At 38.5% G+C, this 22511-nt stretch overlaps 1 non-coding gene across 1 annotated transcript; it reads left to right on the top strand.

Moving 5' to 3' along the window:
- Nucleotides 1-1746: 1746 nt before the first annotated feature.
- On the top strand, nucleotides 1747-1853 carry LOC145038214 (small nucleolar RNA R71). The gene has a single exon (XR_013679278.1). It is a non-coding gene; the product is annotated as a small nucleolar RNA R71 (small nucleolar RNA).
- The last annotated feature ends 20658 nt before the right edge of the window (nucleotides 1854-22511 follow it).

Genomic DNA, 22511 nt, shown 5'->3' with positions numbered 1-22511 from the left:
AACACATTAGAAACACGTGAAAACACCCTCGATATTCAATTGGAAAATTTTTAGTTACAACCACATCGAGTTACAAACACTTAATCGGGTACGACCATAATCCTCGTTTAACGTTGGTATCAGGTAGTTTTCCACCAGTCCTCAAACTCTAACCCTATATAAGGGTGAGTGGACTTCATTTGAAGCTTTTTCACTCTCTCTCTACTCTCTCTCTACAATCCAAACTTTGATCCAAAACCACCCCTTGGTCCAATTTGGTAAGTGATCTACCCTAGCTTATAGTTTAACTTGTTTAGCATTCAAATTCGTGTTTAAATCATCCAATAGTGTCAAAAACTTGTGTTTATGGCCCAGGAACAGCCCCAAACCATAAACATCCATAAATGGGGTTTTGAAGCCCCAAAACCCTTCCAAATCACTTCTGGTGCTTAGCTATGATTTGGGGGCTTACATGTACGAACTTAGAACACCAAAAACTTGTAAATTAGGGAGTAAACATGAGTTTACGGCCCAAGATCATGATTGGACCGTAAAACCTCCTTCATGGGCCGTAAACACCATTTAAGGTGTTAAAATGCCACTTAAACACCTCCTATGGCTTGGAATAATGTCTAGAACCAACCACCATTGTGTTAGGGACCTTAAACTTGAAGGAAACCACATCCTTAGGAGATTACGGCCGTAAACTTCCCAAGGAATGGTTCCTTGGCCGTAAACTCCTATAAAGTGGTCAAATGGTGCCCTAATTTCCTTCCATGGCTTGTACATTGGTTGTGATACTTTACATGACGTCCTCCGCCCCAGATGTTTCCACCATTGGTTTCGGGGTGTGACAGACTCGTCGAGTCGGATCGGGAATTTGTGATCTTTCAGTTTCTGCTTCTTCCTCTTGCACCATCTTAGGATCTTCTTTCTGAATAGGGGCCAGAGGAGTTATAATGTTCCCACTCCTAGTTTCCATGATGTTTATATGTGCGCCTTTCAGATTGTTTCCGGTATTACTAGGAAGTCCACCCGGTCGTCTCTCATTTATTAGTAATGCAAGTTGGCCTAACTGTTTTTCAATATTGAGAATGGAGGCTTGCTGATTCCTAAGTAAGGTTGATTGGTCTTTCATCATGATTTGGTGCTCTTTCATTAATTTTTGTTGCTCCTTAATTGCATCATCGGTATCATTGTGCCTTTTCTCGAATGTAGCTACAAATCTTGTAAGCATATCTTTAAAGTCTGACTTCTTTTTTTGCACTGGTTCCACTTTTTGATAAAAACCTCTTCCTTTTTTTTTATACTTTTCCTTCTTAGCCTTCTTGTACTAATCATAAGGTAGCCATTCTTTCTTAGGTTTGCACCATTCATCATCATATATATCACCACTTGAGTAACACACTTGTACTTTTCGGTTTCCGTTCTCGTCAAGGTCACAATCTTTAGTAAGGTGGGGGCCCCTACAATTTTCACATCGCACTCTAATGGCATGGATGGATTGGTCCATCTTAGTCATTCTTCAATCCATGCTTTCCAACTTTTTCATCATTGCTGCCATGTCATCAGAAATAGCATTCACCATCCTTCTAGTTGAGTCATTTCTTAGGTTGTGATATTCTCTAGAGTGTTTAGAGAATTCTTCAATTAGTTCTTTATAATACTGGGGAAGGTTTCTTTGTGAGTGGTCCTTGCGAATCAAGGAGTTGCCTAGTGGTTACACTCACTCCATCATAGAAAATAGAGACTTCTTGTTGACTCTTTAGATCATGGTGTGGGCAGTTCCTTAGCAAGCCTTTGTACCTCTCTCATGCTTCATAAAGTGACTCTCCAACTTGTTGCTCAAAATTGGCTATGGCTTTCTTCAATTTTGCTAATTTTGAGGGTAGGAAAAATTGATCAATAAATTTTTCACGCATTTTAGCCCAAGTAGTGATGGATCCTGGAGGGAGTGATTTTAACCAATCTTTCACGGCTCCCTTAAATGTGATTGGTAACATACGAAGCAAAACAATATCATGAGTCACATTAGGAACATTGAAGTAGTTGGCTATGTCATTGACCTCGTCTAGATGCTTGTATGCGTCTTTGTGATCCTTCTCAACGAATGGGATTTCCTTAAGTTCAACAAGTATGTGGCCTTTAAGTTCAAAGGTGGCAGTTGCAGGAATCGCAGGTTGCATGAGTCCTCGGCCGGTATCGTCATGCATCCTTTTCTTCCATTCACTCATGGGAACTTCATCGATGTTAGCCATGTTGTTGGCGGGTTCACCTTCAAAGTCACTTTCTTCTTTGGATTCGGAGTCGTAATCGGTTATTTTTAGAATTGGATTTTCTTCAAAATGTTCAAACTTGCTTTCCTCGCTCTTTTGACTGCTAGACTCACCTGTTTTCTTGCTTTTATTCTTCCCAAAGACTGATTTAAGGTCCTTGAAAGGTGATTTCCGTGACGGGTTAGTGTCTTCAATGACTTTGTCTTTGTTCTTTCTAAGAGCGGATTCTGGATCTTCGTATGGAGGAACCATAGGTGTGTTTCAACCTCGGGTCATGTAAGACCTACAATCAAAACAAGAAACATGCGTAAAAAGAACAAAAATAAAATGAAAATGAAACTGGAAATCAGCCTTGGACTCGCTGAGTACATGCGAGTGGACTCGACGAGTTCGAGGTTAAAACAGAAAAAAAATAAAACAAAATCCTAAAAACAGAAAAACTTAATACTTAAAACTATTAACTAGATTACTAAATCAGTAACTTTGTGCAAGATAAATCTCACACAAAGGATCGATAACATTAGCAATTAGAATTAATTTTTGAACCGTTCTCCGGAAACGGCGCCAAAAACTTGATGTGTATATAAATGCACTAGTTTTAGTCCTACTTTTAAGATATAATTTAGAAACACAAAGGCAGTGGACCTGTCAATTGGTGGTATAGTTGAGTAAGTAGGATATCGAACACAGGAAACGGTAATTAAACTAACGACTAGAATTAACTAAAACAAGTAATAAAAGTAAAAGGCTTTCTCTAGTTTTGCAAGACTAGAAACTTAGACACTTTACTAAAATGCAAATTAACTAACTAACAGCTAAAACAAGTAAAAACCAACTAAATTCAATGATAAAGAGACTTCTGTTTAGGTTCGATTCATTTACTCCTATGGTTGATTTTATGACAAGTGCAATGGATTAATTGTTATTGGCTACATATTAAAGTAATTAGGTTCACATTTGTTATTACCAATTCGTAGAAAACCAATTAATTTAAGCAGTTATCAATTGATTAAACAAATGAATTTCCTAGTTTATTTATGCAGGTTAAATAAGACTTGTAATTAGCTAATCAAATTACTAATTCAATTAACCTCTTGTTGATGGTTTATCACACAAGCTCACACATTAATTTACCCAATTTTTAGTTAACCCTAGTTTCATATTCACTAATCCTAGGCATATAACAATGTTTTCACGTAAATCATATGACGTAAGCAATTAAGAGATGTTCATGCAGCTTAATTACTTGTTAATTAACAGAAAATAGTCATGGTTAATGCATAAGGTTCTTTAACAAGCTTAATAAAACAAAATTCACCAATAATCAATTAATCCAACCACAAATCAATCCATAGTTGTAAATTTATCTACCCTAAACAGAAGATAATAAGTTTAGCTCATAATCACAGCAGATAGTAGCTTACAAACAATGTCTAATAACTCAAACATGGTTCAAATAAAAATTAAAGTGAAAAGTAAACTAATTTTCCTTAAAATCGCCTTAAAATTGAAGGTTGGGGTTTCTCCAAGAACTCCAAAGCTTTAGCAACAATTTAAGTTGCAAAATTATCCCAAGAGGTTCCAGAGAAAATGTTTGAATTCGTATATTGGCTTCTATTTATAGACTTCATAAAACAGGGGCTACTCGCCTAGTAGGAAACCGACTCGTCGAGTCCCCCTTGTAGAATTCGTGTAGGACAAGGAATTTGTATTTGCTTCGCGAACATTCGTGTGGACACATCGAATAGACGTTCAACTCGCCGCGTCCTTCAAGATTTTTACTATTTTCTTCTTTTTTTATTCTTTCTTCAATTCCCGAGTTCCCGATTGCATTTCTTTCTTCCTTTTGCTTCCGAGCTCATCTTTTGGACTGAAAATACAATTTAAACATAAGTAAGTACCTTTTGTCCATAAATTGCAATAAATTAGCCCAAAAGTAGTAAGATTTAACACAAAATATATGACTAATTATGCATATATCAGGGATCAGGTTTCGGTTTCATAGGTACCGGTTGTCAAGGAGTTTTCCAAATTATTTCCGGAGGAGTTACCCGATGTTCCTCTTGAGAGGCAAGTTGAGTTCAAGATTGAACTCATGCCTGGTGCGACCTTGATTGCCAAGGTGTCGTACTGCTTGGCACCGCCTGAGATGGAGTTATCATCTCAGCTGTAGGAGTAGCTAGACAAGGAGTTCATCAGACCGAGTAGTTCCTCATGGGGAGCACCGATTTTTTCATCAAGAAGAAGGATGTTTCACATTGGATGTGCATTGATTATTGGGAGTTGGATGACAGTATCAGAAGGATTGACAATCAAATGAGTTGGATGCCAGTATCGGAAGGATCCTCCAAGAGGAGGTTGTGGCAATCTTCCGAGATCAGATTCCGGAGATGTTCGAGTCTATCAAGATCACGCTGATGGAGTTCTTTGATGATGGCTACATAACCATTGTTGAGACGGCAACTACAGGTGTTGGGACAGGGCGGGGTTTTCAGTATCGGTACTTCGATAATACGAAGCCCCCGACTTTCAATGGAGTCCAGGACCCGATCATAGCCATGAGGAGGCTATGATGTAGAGGGGTGTTCCTTCACGTGTTCATGCCCTGCTGACCAAAAGGTCAGGTATGCTTTGAACCTTCTGAGGTCTAGAGTGAAAGATTGGTGGAGACTTGTTATGGGATCGTACACTGATGAGTCGAGGGTTGCAGTATCTTGGGATTAGTTCAGAGAGATTTTTTTTCCGCTACATTCCTTAGGTCGAGTGAGAGAGGTTAGTTCAGGGGGTTTTGGACCTGAAGCAGGGATCGGAGATGATTAATAAGATCACACAAATGTTTACTGAGAGGACAATGTTTTGCCCTGAGTTTGCTTTAGAACAAATTCAGATGACCCAATATTTGAGCATGCTCAAGAAGGATATCAGAGAGTTTGTTTCTACCCAGCGGTGTGATACTTTGTTGGAGTCGCAGGAGGCCACCAGGTGGCATGAGCTTGAGATAGAGGTTAAGTTGAGGGATTAGAGGTAGGCCCCAACACAGTCGCAACCAGCACCGAATCAGTTCAAGTCCGCTGATTCTAGGTCTGGAGGTCATCGTGGCTGCACTTGTGGGAAGTGCAGAAAGGTTCATGTCAGATCTTGTCGATCTAGTGGTGTGTGACACAAATGTGGAAGCGAGGGGCATTATGCGAGGGACTGTAGCCAGTTTGCCCTTCTTTAGAGGATAAGGATTTGTTATCATTGTGATCTGGTAGGCCATGTGAAGGTCAACTGTCCGTTTCTCTCCTCCAAGCCGCCATAGGCTCCTACGCCAGCTACTTTGAGGATCACTGACGAGATTCAGGGCAGATTTGAGCCCCCGAGGGCTCGAGGTCGCGCTTTCCAGCTTACTTCTGAGGAGGGTAGAGCAACACCAGATGTTGTCACTAGTATGTTTTTATCTCTTATCTTATTGATTATGATTGTTTTATGCTCATATGTTTGTACCTTTGTTAGGTACATTCTTAGAGAACTCCTTGCCTAGTCTTGTATTGTTTGACTCGGGTGCGAGTCGGTATTTTGTCTTTCACACCTTTAGTAGTGAGTTTGATTTGCCCAAAGGAGAATTGGAGTGTCTGTTGTGATTTTCGAACACGGGATTTCTACTACTTCAGTTTATCTTGGTTACATTCTGGATATCTTCGGGTTATCCTTTCCGATTGATTTGATCCCTATTCCTATGGGGAATGTCTGTGTGATTGTAGGTATGGGCTAACCAAGTCGTTTCGGTGCCATGATCGATTGCGAGGGTCAGCGTGTGGTGGTTCGAACCCCAAGTGGGAGAGAGCTGATTATTTATCGAGAGGGTACCAAGATGGGTTCAGGGTTTTGTTCGGCAACTTGAGCTTAGTAGTAAATTTAGCATGGGTGTATGGGGTATTTGGCGTATGTGGTGGATACACGGGGCAGGGATCAGGTTTCTGTTTCATATGTTCTAGTCATTAGAGAGTTTGCTGATGTGTTCCCGGAGGAGTTACCTGGTGTGTGTCCTAAGAGGCAGGTTGAGTTCAAGATCAACCTTGTGCCAGGTTTGGCCCCTATTGTCAAGGATTCGTACCGATTGGCACCTCCAGAGATGCAGGAGCAGTCATCTCAGCTGCAGGAGTTGCTACGCTAGCAGTTCATCCGTCCGAGCAGATCTCCATGGGAAGCACCGATTTTATTCGTAAAGAAGAAGGATGGTTCACACTGGATGTGCATTGATTACCGGGAGTTGAAAAAGTTAACAATGAAGAACCGTTATCCCCTTCTACGGATTGATGACCTCTTTGATCAGTTACATGGAGCATCCTGATTCTCCAAGATAGATATGAGGTCTAGGTACCAACAGGTCAGGGTAAGGGAGGAGGACGTGGAGAAGATCGCATTCCTAACTCATTATGGGCACTACGAGTTCATGGTGATGCCGTTTGGGATCAACAATGCACTAACAGTATTTATGGATTTGATGAATCGAGTATGCAGACTGATGCTCGATCGCTCGGTTATTGTGTTCATTGATGATACATTGATGTATTCCAAGACCAGGTAACATCATGAGGAGCATCTTCGTGAGCTTCTGGGGGTTTTGAGGCGAGAACGGCTTTATGCTAAGTTCTCGAAGTGCAAGTTTTGGTTGCGAGAGGTTCAGTTCCTTGGACACCTCATTAATCAAGATGAGATTTTGGTCGATCCGGCCAAAATCGAGGCGGCGATGCAGTGGGAGGTTCCTAAATCTCCCTTGGATATCAGAAGTTTTTTTGGGTTTGACAGGGTACTACTGGAGATTTATTCAGGATTTCTCCAAGATTTTAGTACCCTTCATTCGTCTAACGAGAAAGGGGGTGGATTTCCAGTGGGGCCCTGACCAGCAGTCCGCATTTGAGACCTTTCGGCAGTGACTTTGCGAGGCTCCACTTTTGACCCTCCCAGAGGGAGTTGAGGATTTTATGGTTTTCTGTAATGCATCCATCACCGACTTGGGATCAGTCGTCATGTACAGAGGACGGTTTATATCTTAAGCTTCTCGACATTTGAATCCACATGAGACGAGATATCCTGTGCGTGATCTTAAGTTGGGGGCAGTGGTTTTCGCCCTCAAGATTTGGAGGCACTACCTTTATGGGGTCCACTGTACTATCTATACGGATCACAAGAGTTTGAGGCATATTATGGATCAGTCGAACCTGAACATGAGGCAGTGTAAGTGGCTAGATGTAGTCAAGGGTTATGAATGCGAGATCCTTTATCATCCGGGTAAATCGAACGTGGTGGCGGATGCCCTAAGCTGCAAGTCGACTGGACCTTCTATTAATGTGGCATGTATGATCATATCCATAGATTCTCCACTTGTGGATTTGATTAGGGAGGCTCAGATTGAGGGTTTTCGAGTGGAGAATTAGAAGACTAAGAGGATCATGGGTGAGATCACCAGAGTTGTGTTGGACAGTCATGGTTTTTTGACCAGTTACGGTCGGGTGTGGGTTCCTGTATCTAATGGGGTTAGACAAATTGTGTTGGAGAAGGCTCATAAGTCTTGCTTTTCTATCCATCTAGGGGCCACCAAGATCTATCAGGATCTGAGACTGAGTTATTGGTGGTTGTGCATGAAGAGGGAGATTATCTAGTACATCGAGAGATGCTTGACCAGTAGGATGGTCAAGGTCGAGCATCAGAGGCCGCATGGCAAGCTGCAGCCTCTGGAGGTTCCCATGTGGAAATGAGATTAGATTTCAATGGACTTCATCACCAAATTGTCGAAGACGACAAGGGGTTTCGATGCTATTTGGGTCATCGTGGACCGATTGACCATGAGTGCCCATTTTATGGCAATTCGGGAGAGCTTGTCGGCCGATAAGTTGGCCGATGTGTATATCTGCGAGATTATTGCTCACCATGGGGTTCCGGCCTCTATTGTTTTAGACCATGATGTTCGGTTCACCTCCCATTTCTAGCAGAAGTTCCATGAAGAACTAGGCACGAGGCTACATTTCAGCACAACTTATCATCCACAGACCGACATCCAGAGCGAGCAGACCATTCAGACTCTAGAGGATATATTACGATCCTATGTCATTGATTTTGGTGGGAGCTAAGACTCCTACCTACCTCTTGCAGAGTTATCCTACAACAACATTTTTCACTCCAGTATTGGTGCCCCGCCTTTTGAGCCTTTGTATGGGCGGAAATGTCGTACCCCGATCAGTTGGAGGAGGCTGTTCATAGGGTCATGGTTCGGACCAAGGTGGTTCTGCAGACTACAGAGATGATCCAACAGATTAGGCAAAGATTGCATACTGCTCAGAGTCAGCAGAAGAGCTATGCCAACCGAAACCGATCTGAGTTGGAGTTTTAGGTCGGTAACATGGTGTTGATGAAGGTCTTGCCTTGGAAAGATGTGATTCACTTCAGGAAAAGGGGGGATTTGGGTCCCTAATTTATTGTACCATTCTAGGTTATTTCCAGGGTTAACAAGGTTGCTTGCAGATTGGATCTTCCGGAGGAGCTCAGGCAGATTCATAGCACTTTCCACGTTTCACAGTTGCGGAAGTGCATTTTGGACGAGGATGTTGTAGTATCATTGAATGATATTCAAGTTGATGAGCGTTTGAACTATATTGAGAGGCCGGTAGCTGTTCTAGAAAGGAAGACAACGGTTCTGCATTGTAAGGAGGTACCTTTGGTAAAGGTACAGTGGCAACATCGGAGGAGATCCGAGTGGACTTGGGAGCCGGTGGCTGAGATGCAGGAGCATTATATGGATGTGTTCCTCGCAGAAGGCTTTGCGGACGAAGCCTAGTTCAAGTAGGAGAGAGTTGTAACATCCCGACTTCCAGGTATGAGATTTATTCCTTGAAAGGAAAATTCCCCTTTGAACTAGTCAAGTTGATGTCCTTAACTCGATGTGTTGAAGACTTTTGGGCCGCATATATTTTTGGACCAACTCGACGAGTTGGTGAGGAAAAACTTGATGAGCTGGTGGATGATTAAGAAACCCTAATTTTTAAGGTGTTGCACCCTATTTAAAGGCCTTATACCCTTTAGGTGGCCTCCTTACCCTTCTCCCCTGTCCAGAAATCCAAGTCTCGTGCATCCTCTCCCATATTTAAGTGTGTATGAGCTTGAAGAGTGTTTTCTTGGTGTTCTTTTGAAGGATCTTGAGGTTAGAAGTGTCTAGATTTAAGGGAAGGTTTCAGATCCAGAAACTCTTGGAGTATTACAATCCTTTTGAGGTAAAAAGTTGACAACTTGCTTATCTATTGCTTAGAACTCTTCCTTGGAAATTTATTGTCATATATGGCTCATTTGTGGGATTATTCATTGGTTGAGTATTTCATGAAGTTGAGACTTCAGATCTGGACGTTTTGTGGCCTCATTCATGCTTTAGGTCCCTTATTAATCTGTCTTTGAGTTTTGTAGCCTCTTTGTGTCATGCATGGAAGTAAAGTTAACAACTTTGAGTGGGATTCCAACCCTTGGGTGTCATATCTACATTTTTAAGCATTCGGTTCGATAAGAAGGGGATGAATGTGTTAAGACTAGGAAAACTCAATGAGTTGGCTTGGGTTTTCCTTCTTCTCTTGATACTGTAGGAACTTGACAAGTTGTCCTGAAAACACGACAAGTTGACTCGGGTTTTCCTGCTTCTTTGGATACAGTAGGAACTCGACAAGTTGGTAGTTGTACTCGACGAGTTTGGTCAACATGGACTGTTGAGCTCGACTGTTGACCATGAATTTTACCATGTTGACTAAGTTTGACTTGAGGGCATTTTGGGTATTTTGGGGTTTTAATAGAAATGGTCACATGGTGATTGTAGGCATTTGAGTCCGGAGCTGAGTTTTGGAGTTGGATTTTACTAGTTCAGCACTACCTGTGAGGTGAGTGTTCCTCACTACACTTGTTGGGTCGAAGGCACCAAGGCCGACCCTTTTGGATTGTTATACTGATGATTGCATGATTGAGTATTGTAGTGATCTATTAGATTTGTATCCTGATAATAGGATAATGTTATACTTAGTGATATGTAAGATCTATCTATTTTTCTGATTGACTGGTTATATGTTTAAATATTATGTATATGTCGACATGTTATGTGTGTATGGGTTGGGGTGGACCTACTTTGTGGTGAAGGCCAACAGACCTAGGCTGTTCTGGATAGAGTGATGGCCAGTGGGGCATACTAGTCAGGACGAAGGCTCGGAGAACATTCCAGATAGGTTGAAGGCCCGAGGTGGCGTACCAGTCATGTTGTAGGTTATGTGAGCGTACCAGATAGAATGTAGGCCAGTAGGGCATTCCAACCATACTAAAGGCTCTGAATGCATATTGTTTGTTATATTATTCTTGTTTTTGTATTATGATTGGTTTTTTGGGGAAACTTACTAAGCTTCAGGCTTAAACTTTTGGATTATGTTTCAGGTACTTCAGAGGATCGTAGGAAGGGGAAGGCGTGATCGTTCACCTCCTCATATTTGTTTCATGATTTCTGGGATTTCTCTGATGTTGAACTTATTTTGAAAACAATTTGTAATAAATGAAGGTTTTTGGATTTATTTAAAAGTTTTGAAAATTTTCAAAATTTCATGGATGTTACAGCTGAAGCCGCATTAGACGCGATATCCCACGCATGATCTGGAGTTGGGGGAAGTGTCTTTTACCCTCAATATTTAGAGGCACTATCTTTATGGGGTATGTTGTACTATCTACACGGATCACAGGAGTCTGAGGCATATTATGGATCAGCTAAACCTGAACATGAGGCAGCGCAGGTCACTAGACATAGTCAAGGATTATGACTATGACATATTTTACCATCTGGGTAAAGCGAATATGGTAGCGGATGCCTTGAGCCGCAAGTCGGTTGGTTCTTTAGATGAAGTATCTTGTATGACGATATTAGTGGATTCTCCGCTTTTGGGATTGATTTGGGAGGATCAGGCCAAGGGTGTCTAGGAAGAGAACTGGGAGCTAAAGAGGATCAGGGGTGAGATCACCAGATTTGTTCTGGATTGTTGTGGATTGTTGACCCATTATGGTCGTGTATGGGTTCCAATGTCTGGTGAGGTCAAACAGATTGTGTTGGAGGAGGCTCATTAGTCTCGGTTTTCTATCTATCCTGAGGCCACCAAGATGTATTGGGATCTAAGATTGAGCTATTTGGTTGTTGTGTATGAAGAGGGACAACTCCTGGTATCTGGAGAGGTGCATGACCTGCAGGATGGTCAAGGCTGAGCATCAGAGGCCGCATGGAAATCTACATCCATTGAAGGTTCCCATGTGGAAATGGGAGTATATTTTGATGGACATCATCACCAAGTTGCCGAAGACGGCAAAGGGTTTTGATGATATTTGGGTCATTGTGGATCGATTAACCAATAATGCCCACTTCCTAGCAATTCGGGAGAGTTCTTCAGCCAAGAAGTTAGTCGATGTGTATATTCGATAGATCGTTGTACTCCATGGGTATCCGGTCTCCATTGTTTCAGACCATGATGTTTGGTTCACCTCTCGTTTTTGGCAGATGTTCCATGAGGAACTAGGCATGAGGTTGCACTCCAGCACCACTTATCTCACCCGCAAAACGATAGCCATAGTGAGTGGATGATACAGAACCTTGAGGATATGTTGCGGACCTATGTCATTGATTTTGGTGGGAACTGGGACTCCTACCTACTTCTTGTGGAGTTCTCCTACAACAACAATTATCACTCCAGCATTGGTTCTCTGCCTTTCGAGCTCATGTATAGGCTGAGATGTCGTACCCAGGTATGTTAGGGAGAGGTTGGTTACAGGTTTATGGGGCGGATCGAGGTGGTCCTCCAAATGACGAAGATGATACCGTAGACCAGGAAGAGATTTTAGACTACTTAGAGTTGACAGAAGAGTTATGCCGACCGACGACGGTCTGAGTTGGAGTTTCAGGTCGGCGACATGGTATTACTGAAGGTCTCACCTTGGAAAGGTGTGATTCGCTTCAGGAAGAAGGAGAAATTGGGTCCCCGATATATTGGTCTCTTTCAGGTTATTGCCAGGGTTAGAAAGGTTTCTTACAGATTGGATCTTCCTAAGGAGTTCAGTCAGATTCACAACACTTTCCACATTTTGTAGATACTATAGTGCGTAGAGGATGCAATAGTCTCCTTGGATGATATTCAGGTTGATGAGCACTTGTACTATGTTGAGAGGCCCGTAGATATTATGGAAAGTAAGGTGAAGGTTTTGCGCAGCAAAGAAGTACCTTTGGTAAAGGTACAATAGTAGCATTGGACGGGTTCTGAGTGGACCTAGGAGCCGAAGGCTGAGATGCGGGAGCATTATCCTGGTTTTTTCATTGCAGCAGTGTTCGAGGACGAAGTCTAGTTCAAGTGGGGGAGTGTTGTAATATCCCAATAATTCAGGCATTTCTAAATCCATCCATTGGTTTTTAATGTATGTTATCTTGGCCCTTAGATTAAACAGAAGTAGTCTTGGGAAGACCTAGTGGCAAGTTTATAATTTTAGGGCCAGGAGGAGTACACTAAGTGTACATGTGGTTATGTTGAGCATACTAGGGTGCGTCCTAGTACGATGGGCGTAAATGTATGTAAGTTGGGCGTACTCATATTTGAAGGAAACCCTAAATTTTAGTGTTTGTGGGGTATTTAAGCATATGTATGGCTCATTTATCCCCACCTTTTCAGCCTCCAAAGTCTTAGAGATGTTCTTGCAAAGCCCTATCCTCCTTGAATGAGATTGAGAGACCTCAGGTGTGTAATTGGTGTTTTAGAGGAAGGAGAAGTGCTCAAGAAGCTTGGAAGCTTGAAGCAAGGACTAGATATGGAAGTTTGGCTCTCTTCTCAACCATTTAAAGGTACACAGTGTATACATTTATGGTTTATTTTATAGATATCATGTTTGGGTCTTTTTATGTTTCTGTTTTATCCCAAATTCCCCATCTTGACCATGGCATGCCCTGGATGTTTTCAGTCGACCTTTCAGATCCTTGGAGGGGTCCTTAGTCATAAAAATTAGGTCCAATGGCTAGAAGTGTCCTATGCATTTGGAAAAGAGGTCTTAATGGATTAATATCTTGTATTAAGAACTTTTGGACGTGTAAAGTCATAAATTTGGAGACTTTATGACTCTAGGGTGCAGTTGGACCACAGATCTGCAGTTTGGGTTTAAGTGCTTAAGCCATTAAGCACATAATGAGACTTTTGGATCTACGAGGGTACGCCCCATGTAAAGGGGAGTATGCCCCACGTACTAGGTCATCTACCCTGATGTGGGTCAATGTGAGGCTCGGTGTACACCTCACGTACCGCAGGATACCCCCTGCGTATGCCGTTTGTTGGATTTTGGAATTTAGGCTTCAAGTTTTGGGCCACCTTTTGGGCTTGAATGCTTGGGCCCTTATCGGGCTATCTGAGTATGAGTGTTTTGGGCCAAGTGATGGGTTGGACCTTTGGATAAGGCCTAAAAAGGAGTTTGGTCCCAATTTTGGAAAATTAGGCCAATTATAGGTCTTGAATAACTTTGGGCTTTTTAGATCAAGAATCGGGTCTGAGTCTTGGTCCAATTAAGGAAAGGGTAAATCATTTACCCTAAGTATGAGTTATTAGTCAGGGATGGTAATCCAATTATTAGTTGGATGTTTATTTGTTGTGATAGTTCGGGGATTTTAGTAAGCCAGCAGCCGGTGATTTTTGTGCCATTCGTCGGTGTGATGTGAGTTGTTCTCACTATACTCTTGGGTCAAAGGCACCAATGTCGGCACTTTGGATTGTTTTCATGGTTTATTGTATGCTTGCTATGTTGTTGTTATATGTTAGATCGACATCCTGGTAGATAGGATGGTGATCCGCTAGACCTGTATGACTGCTTGTATATGCTAGCTGTGTTTGAGTGTGTTATATGTGGATATGTGATGGTTAGTTAGGTTGAGGCAATCATGTTGTGTGCAGAAGGCCAACAGACCCAGGGGTCCAGGATATACTGAAGACCAGTGAGGTGGACCAGTCAGGCCAAAGGCTCGGAGAACGATCCAAACAGGCTCAAGGCCGGTGCGGCGGTCCAGACATGCTGAAGGTTATGTATGCATGTTGTTCTTGTGATATCTATGATTATGTGTTGTGGTGGTATTTTGGGGAAACTCACTAAGCGTTGGACCTACAGTTTTGGGTTATGTTTTAGGTACCTCAGATGATCGTGAGAAGGCAAAGTCTTGATCGTGCACCTCCTAATGTTATGTTTTGTGATTTTGGGAAAAATTGTGATGTTAAACATGTTTTGAAAACTACAATGTAAACAATTATGATTTTGTTTGGTTTGAAAAAGTTCAAATTTTATGAAATTTTATGGATGTTACGAAAAAAACACATTTTTCACAAAAATAAACTTCTTTTTTCTATGTAATTTTTTGTTAAAAAATATTTTTGTATGTAAAATACCTATATAAAAAAAATTAAAATATTTTTGTATACAAACACATATATTTTTTTTTTAAATATATACAAACACCTATTTTATAATAAATACATTTGTACACAAACACGTTTTTATAATATATATATATATATATATATATATATATATATATATATATATATATATATATATATATATATATATATATATATATATATATATATATATATATATATATATATAGGGGTTAATACGTTAAAAACATTATTTATACACCATCGTTTCGATTTAACCCCAACTTTATCTTTAATTATTCATTTGCCATTATATTTTAGAAAACATTTCATTTTAGGGCCCTTGACCGGTCATCAACAGGTAATGATGACGTATCGGTTTTGCTTCTTTTTTTTTTTCTGTTTGCATTTAACCCCAACATTTACGTATAAGTTTGCGTTTAGCCCCAACAATTTTGTGTTCCCCATTTGCCATCGTTTTTTTAGACAAAACTTTGTTTTAACCCTTGGCCAATTACGAATAAGTATTTTAAAATGTAATAACTTAAAATGAAAAAGCAAAAAACGGAGGTAAGAGTTGAAACTACGGCATCTCCTTAAGGGCGATACGTATTACCTAGTAAGCCAATAACTCTCTTTTTTGTATTATCAATGATTCTTGTATTTAATCTACACATATATTTCAAAATGAAGGAAAAATACATAGTGTAAGTCTTAAGTCTGTAACATCTAATAAACAATATGACATGCTAATATTTAAGCTAATCAAAATTGTTAATTTATTCGTAACGCATCAAAAAACAATTGGTTATTTTTACTGACATATTTGTTGAGATACCATATATTTATAAAGAGTCGAAAAGGTACCTTCTCTTTAAGGCATGGGGTGTGTTAGCAGGTAAGTTAATGGTTTTTTTTATTTATTTATTATTATTATCGGTGTTTGTTGTATTCAATTTAATGTACACATGTATTTTAAAATTAAGAAAAAATACCTAGTGTATATCTTGAATCTATGACATCTAATAAAAAATATAACATGCTAATCTAAAATTTTTAATTCGTTTGTAACTCATCCAAAAAAACAACTGATTATTTCTAATAACATATTTGTTAAGAAACCAAATATTTTTAATGACAATTTTTTTGAGAAACCAAAAAAATGAAAATACCTACTAATAACGCCATTGGCTAAAATGAATGTTTTTCTAAAAAAACAATGGCATATCGGGAACAAAAAAATATCGGGGCTAACTGCAAACTTATACGTAAATGTTGGGGCTAAATGCAAAGTTAGAAAAATACAAAACCGATGCGTCATCATTACCTGTTGGTGACTGGTCAAGAGTCCGAAAATGAAACGTTTTCTAAAATATAATGACAAATGAAGAACAAAAAATAAAGTTGGGGTTAAACAGAAACGAATGTGTATAAATAATGGTTTTTAAGGTATTAACCCTATTTTATAAACACGTTTTAATATATATATATATATATATATATATATATATATATATATATATATATATATATATATATATATATATATATATATATATATAAACACATATTTCATAGTAAACGTATTTATATATATTATGTACACAAACATGTTTTTATAGAAACATATCAATTTTTTATTTATAAAAAGTATATACGAATGTGTATTTATACAAACATGCTTTTATATAAACATGTTTTTATACATAAATTTATACAAATACATTTACTATAGGTATAATAGTATATTTTATATAAGTGTATTTCACACATTTTCTCAAAATTTCATTTTTATAAATAGGTATTTAAATTATTATTTTTTATAAATATGTATTTTGCATAAAAAATATTTTTATAAAAAAAATTACATAGGTATTTTGCCTAAAAAGGTTTCTAAAAAATATTATATAGAAAAAATAAGGTTTTTAAAAAAACCATTTTTAATGCAAAATACCTATATAAAAACGTTTTTTTTTTCTATATAATATTTTTTTAAAACCATTTTTTGAATGCAAAATACATACATAAAAACTTTTTTTTTTAAAAAAGAAGCATTTTTTTTTCAAAGTACCTATTTATAAAAATATTTATTTTTAAATTTTAAATACTTATTTATAAAAACATAGTTATGTGAAAATACATAAAATAAACTGAGGTAAAATACTTTATTATACCGATAGTCAATGTATTTGCATACATTTATGGAGAAAAACATGTTTATATATATATATATATATATATATATATATATATATATATATATATATATATATATATATATATATATATATATTAATGTGTTTGTATACAAATGCTGTAACAACCAAAATTTTCAACCAATTTAAACTTTTAAAAAACAACACATATTCATTAATTCATTACAAAAAGGTTTTCAATTCCTTTATTATTAGAGTATTTCCCAGAACCACATCATAAACCCATAAATCATGAGGAGCGGTACGATCATGCCTTCGTCTAGCCACGATCTCCTGAAGTACCTGAAACAATACACTGAAAACTGTAAGCCCGAAAGCTTACTGAGTTACCCCTAAAATACCAACCATATATACCATTCACATAACATATCATATCATAAATAGAACAATCATGCACTTCGGGTCTACTGTGTGACTGGTCCGTCGTACCGGGCCTTCAGTCCAACTGATCCACCCTCCGAGTCTAGCCATATACACCAAGTCTACAGTGTGGTTGGTCCGCCTGCACCGGGCCTTCAACCCACCTGGTCCACTCTCTGGGTCTACAGTATGACTGGTCCCCCCGCACCGGGCCTTCAGTCGGTCTGGTCCACTCTCCGAGCCTCGGAACATCTGGTTCGCCCTCATGGGGCCTACAGCCTATCCGGACCGCTCGCTAGGCCTTCGGGATATCCGGTCCGCCCTGGGTATGTTGGCCTACAGCACAAAGCAGGAACCGCCTCAACCCAACCCCAGTCAACCAACCATGTGCACATAAACATATAATAATATAGCAATTCATCACTAATCAATCGATCTAGCTGATCACATATATAGCACACTCTAACCAGGATACTGACCTAACCGGTCACTAACATAGCATCATCCTATATACCAAGATTCCGATCTTAACCAGGCTCTAATATAAACCATCCTAACTACCAGGATGCAACATATAGCAAAGCAATAACATAACAACTACACGGATTTCCATCCGATAAAGGGCCGGCCTTGGTGCCTTAGACCCTGTTGATATAGTGAGGATAACTCACCTGCAACTGCCGACTTGAAGAAATAAGACCACGCTGCTCCGACCACCAGCACAAACTCCACCACTGATTATTACCAAATAACCAAAACCAATAAACACCATTAATGACCAAAATACCCTTGGGAGTCAAATTGGTCAACCCTTGGTCCAAGTCAAAGTCCTCGGTCAAAGTCAACCTTCATGGTTGACCCTACTCGTCGAGTCAACCCATTGAATCGTCGAGTTCCTATGCTCAGAAACTCCCATGCCACGACTTAACTCGCTGAGTCGCCCCAAGACTCGCCGATTCACAGCTCAACCAGAAAAGGTTAGGGTTCCACGACCAGACTCGCCGAGTCCAAGGCAATCTTCAACGGACTCGCCGAGTTGTTCTTCCAACTCGTCGAGTTCTTGCCCATCTTCATACAACTCGCCGAGTCTACCCATATGACTCGCCGAGTTACTATGCAACTCAAGTATGATATCAAGCCCAACTCGCCGAGTCATCTCCCAGACTCGCCGAGTCCATACGTAACATCTTCATTCAGACGATTTCAGGCCATTTCATTGCTTCCAATATATAGATATGGACTCCTAGGGCCAGATTCACACGTAAAGTTTCCAAATTTACGTGCATGCAAGGCTCAACAAGCTCCAATCAAGCTATAAGGAGGTTTTGGGACAAAGATGCTCTAAATCAAACCCCATGGCTGATGCTTTAAGCTTTCATAGCTCACTGTTAACCTAGATCTGAAGTGGCAACTTCAGATCTAATCTCTAAACCCGAAATAGGTTCCAATCAAGCTAATACTCCCAAAACAACAACCAAGAATGGATCTAGAAGGAGAAAACTCAAGGTAACAACTTGTTACCTCAGAAATGTGCCCAAGAAGGAGTAGATTTCGGATCTACAATGATCTCCCGATGCTAGCCTCTTGATCTTCTAACTTCCTCTTCTTAAATTCTTCTTCCAAGCTCAATCTTCAACAATGGGGGCTCACACACACTAACTAGGGTTGTTGGATCTCAAATGGGAGGGTGGCTATAATGTGCTTTATATAGGGTACAACTTACGGGATTAGGCTTTTTCCTCCTTTCAGCACCAACTCGACGAGTCCATCTGCCGACTCGCCGAGTTGATCACTTAACATGTGTCCAGAATCGCGACCCGACTCGTCGAGTCTATCCATCGACACGTCGAGTTGACCTTCCATACTTACATTTAGAACCCTGAACTTATACTTCTGAACTCGGGGTGTTACAAATACATTTATAATAAAATAGGTGTTTGTATACTTTTTTTTATATTATACGTGTTTGTATACGAAAATATTTTAAACAAATGGATTTTATATAGATATTTTGCATATCAAAATATTTTTAAACAAACATTATATAGAAAAAGAAGTTTTTTATTTGTATAAATATGACTTTATACAACAAACTAAACACGTTAAAAACAAAATTTTGAAATAAAACAAAAGTAAAAAAAAAAAACAAAATTTAGGATGAATTTGTAACAAAATTTTGAAATTTAGGTCAAAAATGTAAATTTTTGATCAAATTTGTAATAAAATTTAAAATATAGGCCAAAAGTATATTATTTGAAGTGGGATAACCTGTTGACCAGGTAAATTGGTCAAAATGGATACAATTATAGGTTTTTTTGGGACTCAATTGAATATATATATATATATATATATATATATATATATATATATATATATATATATATATATATATATATATATATATATATAGACTAAATTGATTATGATGCCAAAACATACTGACTTTTATGGAGTTTTCCTTTTTGAAACCCTAATGGCATTTTGTATTTATATACAGAGGCTGAGGCATAAAAAGGTAAAGACGAACTTTGATGTTAGAGTTAACATACGCATATATGTATCAAATTTGATTCCACCTACTCCATTAGTGTCATTCTTGCAACAACAAAAGGTAAGTTGTACCCGAAATTGTGATTCTAATTCAGAACAAAAATACAAAATAATCTTCTTTTAGCTCGTGCCTCTAAACCTTGTCTCTTTTAAAGTTCTCATACTTCGTCTATATCGAAAAACCTTTTTATCGCTGACTCCAAATTCATCAGAGATCTCAAAGAACGTGTTGATCACCAATTTCCTTACATTCTTTATATCTTGAGAAGCTTTTCTTGCAACAATGGGTCTGCAACTAACCTCATTTACGTCGATCTCATCATTTGTTCAAACAATGTTGCCTTTAACAACCACGTATCCCTTCAATTCCTCATCTTTTGGATATCTTAGGTTTTGTCTTTTTTTGAAAAAATGGTCATGTAAAGGCTAGCTTACTATGATTGTCTTTCAAGTTTGAGTAATAATAATTTTTATATTTAAGAAATTAAAAAAAAAAAAAAAAGCCACATGGTTGTTGATATAACATTTTAACCTAAAATTATAAATGCCACATGGTTACCTATTAAACCGAAAGAAAAGTATAATAATATCTTAATTAACAATTAAACAAAAGGTTTAAAGGAGCCATAATGGACAAAAAAAAGTGATCATTTAAAATGTATTATTCTAAGTTACTTATTTAATTATTCTACGATCACATTCATCTTAAAGACATGGAGTAATGATGAAACGCTAACATTCGAATTTGATTTTTAGTTTATTGTGTGTGTGTGTGGGTGGGGGGGGGGGGGGGGGGGATTAATAGAAAGTTAGGATAAGATTATACCTGAATGATGAATCAGGATGGATTGCTTAAATTATATGGATGATTATATGGATACATTTGGATAGGGCTCTCCTATTAACAAATAGAACAACTATTTCAACAAAGGAAGAATTTTGAGATTCAACACAAGTCTTAAACACTCAAATATCTCTTGTTTATTTCTTATGGGAAAAGGCCCTATTTATAGGCTCGAAAGAGTCAGTTACAATTATTGTTGCAATCATATGACTGCAATACGACAAACATATATTTACATTTTAGACCCCTAGACTATGGAGGGTCTTACACTTTATGTTACATCCTACCGACACTACTTTATGTCATATACTACCGATAAATACACACAATAATTATACAATGACAAATTACAAATAATAATTCCTTTCACGATGAAGGACAAGTGTCTTCAATAATAATGACTTTATACGTCATTGCTTACGTTATTCCTCCCGCCACCGAAAGGACAGATATTGCTGAATGATGTGCGTTTTGATCAAGGCTGACATTAGTCTTCCATGAAAGGTGTTTCTTCGATATTTTCTTTACAGTGATTGCAATTATGTCATGGTGCATGCATGATGTGTTTACAAAGTTGTTTCTTGAGATCAGTGGGTAATTCAGCTAGATGATGAGAAAGTTTTTCGAACGGTTGTTCGAAAGTTTCAATTGCTTTTATGCTTCGGGGAGTGATTTCACTATCTGTTATAGAATAGATAACGAAAGTTTTACTGACATAATTCACTCTGACTCTTGATTTTTGATCTTTTCCGTTGCCTATGCGAGATGATGCTAGATAGACACCGGCTAGTGCAAAAATTAGATGATCCTGTGTTGGTGTTTCATTGGGTAGATCATCTTTTGTGGGTTTTGAGCCATTGCTTATTCCCATATTTGCGAAAGTGATGCTTGGAATATGTAATTGAGAATCTTCATAAAAAATTGAATAGCTTGAGTGCATCTTGATAAATAATCATCGTTCTTGTTTCGCAAATCGTGTTTTATAGTTTTTTGATTATGGTTTGTACAACAGATGGAAATTCACTGATGCAGTGGAGATTGGTGCCTTCTAAATAAATGGTGTCAATAAATCCATGGATAAAATAATCTCATAAAGTCATAGGAACTAATAAATCAGTTAGAAAAACTGCTTTGGAGCCTAGACGCCTGGCTACTAGATAAAAGCCCATCAGAGAATGGACTTCGGTGTATTGAATGAGACTATCCCATAGTTTAGCAAATTTTTGAGTAGTTGGTTTTTTCATGGCTTCTTTTTCTTTGGTTGATGGAATGGCTTCAAGGGCAATTTTTGCGTTTAATTGGTTAAGAGACTTTGGGATGGATACAGGTTTTTGTGGGTAAAGTTGGATATAGGTTTTTGTGGTGTAAGGAGAACTTTTTTGAACATTCGACATTATCTTTTATGACTGCTTTGTATGTTTCGTTGTATGCGGCTTCTGCTTCAATTTTTGTTTTGTAACTTTTGTGAATGACATTTTTTCCAAGAATATATGAGTTGGAAATTCCCCAATCATCATATATTGGTTTTCTCCATTGAAAATCACTCACTATTTCTTAATATTTTTATGATCGGCTTGAAGTGATGGATATTCTTCTTGGTTTGGTGTCATAGGTTGTTTTTCTGTTTTATGTATTGTTTGTGGCTGACTATCATCGGATGATATTTCTTGAATGTATTCTTTTGGTTGCTTTGTTGTTGAGCTGCTAGCTGCCTCTTCTTTAGATACTAAATAAGATGATAGAATTTGTAGTGTCTATTGTAGTTGCTCTTCTTCACGATTGACTACTTCAAGTTGTTTAATAAATGATGCTTTTTGCTCCTGCTTCTGTTTGAACTGGTGTTGTA

Source organism: Lactuca saligna, chromosome 3 (genome assembly GCF_052625555.1).
Source record: "Lactuca saligna cultivar CGN05327 chromosome 3, ASM5262555v1, whole genome shotgun sequence".
NCBI lineage: Eukaryota > Viridiplantae > Streptophyta > Magnoliopsida > Asterales > Asteraceae > Lactuca > Lactuca saligna.
Note: the sequence above shows the minus strand (reverse complement) of the source record. Positions and strands in the feature narration are given on the sequence as shown.